Source organism: Clytia hemisphaerica, unplaced genomic scaffold (genome assembly GCF_902728285.1).
Source record: "Clytia hemisphaerica strain Z4C2 unplaced genomic scaffold, Clytia hemisphaerica genome assembly, whole genome shotgun sequence".
NCBI classification, from domain to species: Eukaryota; Metazoa; Cnidaria; class Hydrozoa; order Leptothecata; family Clytiidae; genus Clytia; species Clytia hemisphaerica.
The window spans coordinates 135,395-143,488 of record NW_027103358.1 but is presented as its reverse complement, the minus strand read 5'-3'; positions in this window follow the sequence as shown (position 1 = coordinate 143,488).

Here is an 8,094-nt window from a genome sequence, read left to right as displayed (position 1 = left end):
CGCCGATGATTGTCTATGATTTTAAGACAATACTGTACTCACGGAATTCCGTGCTCTAATAGACGAACCTGCATTCTTTTTAACATCATTTTGGGCCCACATTAACATTAAACTGACTTTTTACGCTATCACTATGTTGTCGCGCGGGAAGCGGTTGATCGGTCCCCTCCTGGCACGTCAAGCGAATATTTATTTTTATGCCCCAGGCGTTTGTGATCTGACCCGCCGTTAGAAGATGGGGAGGACTAAAATGTACAGTGGAATTCAGAGTGACAGTAGAGCAAAGTAGACATTAGTTTTTTTCAATACATGTTTCACATAAATAGTTCCATTAAGATAAATAACATTCAGCTTACGATAAATTAACACTTCTCTATATACATATGTCTGCGTCCAGACGTTGTCGATATCTCGAGATGGCGCGGTGTCTCGAGATAGTGATCACCTTCCGACCTACGGTTCGGGCATCTTCTAAAAAGGCATCCTCTGGGCTTCCGTGGTTCCTCCACAGGCATCCTCTACGCGGGCATCTGCTAAACAGGCATACGACCATGGTTCGCGCATCACCAAACGGTGGAACATTGCGATCAATCGCGGAAGTAAGCTTTGGCAGACCTGGTTCCTAGGACGGGGTCTGCTGAAGCCTATGTTCGCGCGACTCTTGATTCTCCGATTGACTCTGGGTGATCTTCGTCCCAGGTCTTGCTCAGCCGAGCGCTCGTTGAGAATACTCGAGCCTTCCATTTCGTTGAGATATATTAATCTCATCCATAATTCATTTTTATTCACATTCAACTACGTATTTTTTCTACACATAAATCCCTCATGACAATGTCTTACTAACATTCTGACAATTGATAGTATTAAGGTTTCGCTCACAGCCTTACACCGCAAAGGACTTTGTTCGAATCCCAAGCACTTCTTGGCAGGGTGTTTAGGGAAATACGGCGATGGACTCTCTACATTCACTCATACAACTTTTAGCAGTCAACTCACAACTTGGGTGGTGGTTTACAGAAAACAAGAGGCAATCTTTCATAATTTTGATTGTGTTTTAGATTAGAAGTTGGTAGTCTCAAAATTTTCTTTGTCGGAGAATACTGTTTGCGAAATCACACAAAGCTCTTTATAGTCCTTCCTGTTGTATCCTTTAAATTTTAAAATAAGCGTCACAGGGAAAGGGATATTGGGGCTCGGAAAACACAAGTTAATTCATCTACTTGTGACGTCATTATTCCCCGCTGATGACGTCACATTTGACATAATTCGTGTTTTCTTAACTTGTGTTTCCCGAGCCTCAGGGATTTTGGTAGGAGAATGCTTCTTTTCAATCTTAATTTTTTGGTCACTGCGATAAAAAGTTTATCCCAGGGAATCCCCTAGAGAAATGCTCGACTGCCACTGGAAGTTTATGCTATTGTAATTTTCAAGTTTTCAGAGAGGGGAGTGGAAGATCTTTGAAGAATTTTTTTGTAGAGAACTAGCAAACGCTGCGAACTAGAAAATCATTTCGTTTCTTTAGTTATATTTTTGCTTAAAAACCACTAAATAATGGTTATGGAAAAAAAGGAAGTGGTGCCAAAGTTTGTTTGCTACAATCTGCACCTAAATATGTTTGCATTTTTAGGTATTTCAACGCTTTTAAGAATTTAAAGCTTTGGCGAGAATTGAAGTTTAAGTACTCCCACTTGGTTCAAGTGGGAGGGGAGGAGGTTAAGTGGCTTCCAGGCTATATTCTCAGTCATATTGGAACATTATCGGGCTTTTAGATCGGAGATCCTAAGCTCCTAAGACTTTAGTCTAATGTTAAAACTCAGAGTTACGAAACTCTACTTTCTAGCCGTACTTTAAAGCTCTTAAAGATCACTTGCGGTTTTAAAGTTTTGAGGGGGAATTCCCCTTTTGTGCCAAATATTTTGGCGACGATTATGTAAATGCCCGCTGTTGGGAAAAAAGGCCTTATTAGCTCCAAATATAGAAATCACCATAGAATTACAGATTGACATTTTACTTCGAGACCGCAGAGTTTTGCTTTATTGAACCGAGGGCACAGGGTGACCAACGGGGTCTCGAAATCGTATGCATCCTGTAGAACAACTTAATAAGTAACTTTTCACCCGAGAATTTTAATTTCCTTCATTGGGGTTTTTTACAACCATTTTTCAGAGGAAGAGGAAACTTTGTTGAAAAAGTGAGATTCTGCCAGATTATGCTTGTGTTTTCGAAAAATTGGTCGGCGTTCATGATTTTAAATTACAAGCTTTAATTTGAAGCATTGTGAAGAATAGCAGCCTACCCATATGTAGGCGTTGCGGATAACTATGCAATTTGCTGAGCACCTGTCGCAGATTGATATGACCCTCATCCGAGATCATGGATCATTGCTAGGGTTACTTTTGTGTTAGGTGAATACGTGATGAATAGAATCCTTATTTGTCGTCACAGTCTATATTCATCCCGGGGGAGGGTACTAGGTTTGCGAGTTGACGGGTATGTCCGAGCCGAAAATCGAAAATCGACCCTTTGAGAGACAAAATTTTGGTGATTTTGGGACCCTTTGAGAGACTTTTTCCTAAATTTTGGTTTGATTTTCACCAAATTTTGGTCAAAATTCTTGGAAATCGTGACCCTTTGAGAGAGAAATATTTGATTTTTGTGATTTTGGGACCCTTTCAGAGACTAACATTTGAATTTGTACCCCTTTGAGAGACTTTTGAGGAATGAGAAAAGGTACCCTTATGGTTCGCACATACCCGGCACCCATTTTGCCTAAGTACCCCCCCCCGGATATTCATTATGTTGTTTTCCATCATCGGGACACTAAGTCTTTAAAACAAAAATAAGAAGGCCCCTCGTCCATGAGTGGCACATCGGAACGCAAAGATGCATTTAAAAGCAACAAGTGTCTTGCTATGCCATTTCTTATTTCTTTCTCAGAATAGAGGTTTCAGGTTTGTTTTGGTTCCTTTGGTTTGGTTGTCTCTTATATTGACCGTGCACCGAAAAAAATTCATTCAATTGACTTCCAGTCCCCTAAAAAGCTGACCTGCTTTGAAATCAATGCTTATTTACAAAGCAGAAGATGTAATAGAAACAGAATGTCAGATTTTGCCAACTTTTCATCGCTTAATGCAGATTACCCAGAACCTAGTACACATAAAAATATACTAGCGGTAGTCACTCACACATTCTTCTCATACACAATCCAAATTATTCGTAATAAGTGCTAAAGAATAGGTTTTAAATTTCAATTCCAATGAAATTTATAAAAAAAGCATCGACGAATACTACTTGCACCATTACGGCGATCTAAAGTAAACCCCTGGGGATGGTGATGGGGGGGGCACTCGATTTCTAAACGACGGCATGTACCGCCAAAAAATTGGCTTTCGAAATCGGACCATACAGTGCAGCTCTTGAGGAGTGGAAAGGTACCATTACAGTGCATTTTACCGATCATTTCTGACCCTTACAGTGTTGTTTGGTTGCATATCTTATCTGTCTGATGTCAGTCAAAAATGAGCCTGAGATGTTGACACAATATGCAAAACAAATCAAAATGGGTGCGAGTCAAAACTATAAAAATACATCGTATTTTTACAGTCAGACTTGCGACTCAGCAGTCCCCAAACACACCCTTACAGTGTATCCAACTAAAAGAAAAACCTCAACCTCGTCCCTGTGTATCCCAGGCTTATTTACGTTACTGGTTGACGCCAGAGAATACGCTGGTGTTGGTTGATGCGAGTTTCCCCTCTCAAAGGTGGAACTTCTCAAAACAATGTATCATAAAATATTTGATGTTACAAAGTTGCACAGCAATGCGATGGTTTTAAACCCAGGAACAAATGAAATCTGACGTTTTGTTTTTGAATTACGTAATCTTACGCGTTCGAAAAGCAGACAATGCCAGGGTATAATTTTGTGCTATCAGTAAGTATCAAAAAGCAGATAATACGCAGGGAACGAGAACCTTGTAGTGCACTCTAACAAAAGTACACTTTTACAGTGCATCCCGAGGGTCTCGAATAAAAACCTATCCTTAAGGGCAACACATGCCATGGGTCAGAAAATATGAGTGCCATCCCCCCGGAGTAAAACCACTAAAGGCCGGTCCAATTTCACGCGAAACAGGTGACAGTTTTTTTCTTAACCTTTTTTACCTGAAGAAAAGATTACGTCATAAAAAAGTTCCGCGCGAGCAAAAAAAAAGTTGAACTTGAAGGAAGTTTTTTTCATCCGTTGCTTAATTTTTCAACCGACCATGCAATGACCTTGTTACAAAAACGTCAAGCCTGATTGTGAAATTTTCATCCGACACGACAAAGCTCTGAAGGTCGAGAAAATTTTCAACATCTGGAAGGTTTACATTGTGATTACATTACGGAATTTTGCAAGACCGCGTCAAGAATTTTACAGCGGGAGGTCTGGTAACCCAGCCCTCGTTTTCGGGGGTTGGCGGGTCCAACCAAAATATTTCTAGGTTTACGGCAAGGACTGTTGAACCTGAGGATGCAACACATCAAAGGCCGACTATCATTCTTCTCCGATGCAAATTTTTTTTCCGTAAGCGGCCCAAGCCCTGATTTAGCGGCCTAAGACCTGAATTACCGGCCCAAGACCTGGGAAACTTTGCGACTTTTGAGACTTTTCTGACCCCTGATAGTTTTTTAAATCTTTCTAAACCCGTTAGGGTTCTCATTTCTCTTTTCCATCCAAAGGATGGCAGAGAAAACGGGAAAAGGGAAAAAACCACCCTGAGCAAGAATCACCCCGCCGGATAAACCGCCTTCGTTGATGCGAACCGCCCCGGCGAATTCTATGTCCGATGACGACCTCTATGTCCGACCACGATATCTATGTTCGACAACTTTATAATTTAAATAAACATAACATGGATCAAGCACAATTTACAGACTGTGTTGTCAAATTTCCAGACCAAAACTTATATAATAAAGACCGAAGAAAATTGGGCCAAGACCTCTATGTTCGACGACGACCTCTACCTCCAGCCACGGCTTCTATGTGCGACGACAAGCTCTATGTCCGGCTACGACTTCCATGTTCTACAACAACCGCTATGTCCGACCACTGCCTCTGTGCCCAGCGACGACGACCTCTATGTTCGACGACGGCTTATCATTTCGGATTATTTGAACCCGATCCCCCCTGATACTTTACTTTACCCAGCACAAGGTACCAGCGGACACGCGTATGTTCATTGACGTATTTTATGATAAGAATAAATCAGGACAGGGGCCCCTCTTTTGGATATTTTCAAAGACTCTGGTTCAAAAGGGCCAAATTGATCCGATTTTGCTAATCATTTGTTTGCGCGTGCGCGCATGCGCGCGAGTATTTGAAATTTTCTCAATTTTCAAGCGGGAGAGAGAGAAACAAAATGGCACCTAAAAAAATATCCACCACGTGTTTTGCTTCATCTTTCATCTATTTTTTGAACAAAAATATGCTATTCAAAGTAAAATATCCTCTCAAACAAGGAATTGCAACCGAAGAGCTAAAGAAATTTCCACGATACTCTGCAGGAACAAAGGTATAATGTATTTATCTATATTTTTATAATTTATATTTTACCTAGTCTTGCCTTTTTTGAACTTTTAACTTACTGTAGCTGGAGGAATGAAAACCATAGAAGTCTTTTCCCACCCTGAAGATAGGATGATTAGAATAATCTATTTAAAAATGTTATTGAGTATCGATCGAGTCTTAGTCTAATGTCGACACCCTTTTTTATAACCTGAGAACAGATTGTAATTGTTTTCTGCCCACCACGCTGAAGCTCTAACGGGATGGGTGAGAACAAACAGTCTGACGTCTTTGTTGGACGGATTCATGCGAGACCGCATTCAAAACAATATCCTGGAAACTAGCGCCGCTTCAAGGTTTGTTTTGATTTTGCTGCAAAGGATTATGGGGTAGATTATTTTTGATAGATTTGGCGGGTGAGAAATGGCTCAAGTAAACTTTCAAAGCGGTATGGCCAATATTCACAGATGTTACCGTAACTTGGTCTAATGTCGACATCCCTCGTCTAAATTCAACACCCTTTTCTAGAGCTGAAAATAATAGAAAGGTCTAGCTAAACTATTTTTCTTTGCTTATTGGTAAGAGAGGCAAAATTCTTTTTCAATCACCGATTCCAACTTTCATATTATTCATCTCTAAAGAAGGGTGTCGAAATTAGAAGACGGATGTCGAGATTAGACCAACTTACGGTATATTTCGCATCGTACCTTTAGAGCAAAGCGTGTCAATAGCAAAATCCACATCTGGAGCAGGTAACCTTTTTTAAAGCTGGAAATAATAGAAAGGTCGAAACTATTTTTCTTTGCATGATGGTAGGAGAGGAAATATCTTTTTTCAACCAGTAATTCCAACTTCCATATTATTCCTTTCTCTAAAAAAGGGTGTCGGAATTAGACGAGGGATGTCGATATTAGACCAACGGTAGTCTGGGAATTGATCTGAAAGCGGAACTTTGTACAACGCACAGTTTAGCCTGACTGCCTGAACAAACCTCAAACATTTTTGGGGTGTCATGTTGAAACCAAAATATATAGCATAACATTCTTTTGGCAGAACATTGATGATTGGGCCAAGTGAGTTTGGGCCACAAACCGCCCACAAATGGATTTTTACCTCTGAAACATGACCTGAACATGTGTAGGGCCTGTTCGGGTTGTGTATATCATGTAACTCAGGACTTTTTAAAGTTCAAAATTGCCAATTGACCTGTAGGTTGTATCTTTGTTCATGGTCTACTGCAGGTCTCATCTAATTCCAACACTCTTTTTTAGGGTAGTTGGGAATAAGGATAATATGAAGGTCGGAATCGCTGATTGAAACCTTTAAATTTTTTGCTTTGTTGACAGCGAGGAAAAAATCTTTTGTCAGTCATGGATTCTGACATTCCTATATATATGGTCAGAAATTCCACGTTCAACAACATAATCATTAAAATACAAAGTTAAATCAAAACAAACCTGATTTACAAAAAAATTGCAACCGACTTTACTTTGTGTTTTAATGACCAGCTAGATCATTCATTTGAGGGCTAAGCAAGTTTCCCTCCATTGATGCTTGTTACTGACTTCATGATAAGTCGCTAGTTAGGATGTTATGTCGAAAAATAAAAACTTAAAAAGCAAAAAAAAAATGATAACACATTAATGTATACTTATTTTAAGTGTATATACATTAATGATTTCATTGTTTTGAAGCCCGAGTTTTTAATTATTCAATATGACATCCTTCAAATTCAAATCCACTCAAATGCAAGTGGCTTATCAATTGTGGTAATATTCTATTATTATTATCGCTTTTGGCAATAGAATTTCAATCGGTTGATTGTTCAATTAGGTTTGACTGGTTCAATCCTCGGTTCCATTTGAATGATATTTGTTTGAAAGTACATTTTATCAATAACTGTCAAGCAACAATGAACTGTTGAAAAAATGAGTGCTCAGTTGTTTGTAAGCCCAATTGTGCGACATCCCACTTGCTTCAACATTTATATAAAATGTCGAACATCTGCGAAAGAAATTTAGAATGAAGGATAAGAAAGAGAATATGACTGCTTCAATCAATTAACTGGGCACCAACTTATTTGACAACGCAGCATAGTTTATTTGATAGTACTCAATCACCAACAATTATTGATTTTAAATTGTTAATTAAATTCATAAGTTGAATAGTTCAGTTGATGTTCTCTAGACTATATTAGAGTACTTTTGCTCTAGTATACCAAAGCTAGGCCTTATTTTCTCATATATACTTGGTCTCCTGCGTTGAGGGGAGGCGGATAAATACACGAAAGCAGCCACCGAGGGCAAAAGACGAAATAGCTGTTCCGGAGACCCCCCTCAGCTGGAAATGGCCTAGGTGTTCCGGGAAATTTTCAAAAAATTTGCTCCTGGAAATACATAGCTGTTCCCTGGAAAAATCCTTAAAGTTCTATCTCAGCTCTCCAGCTGGAAATTCACATGTGTTCCGGGTTGATTCCATGTAATTTTCACAACTGATATAGAACTTGGGAGCTGTTCCTGTAGCCAACTAACTGGAAATCTGGAGCTG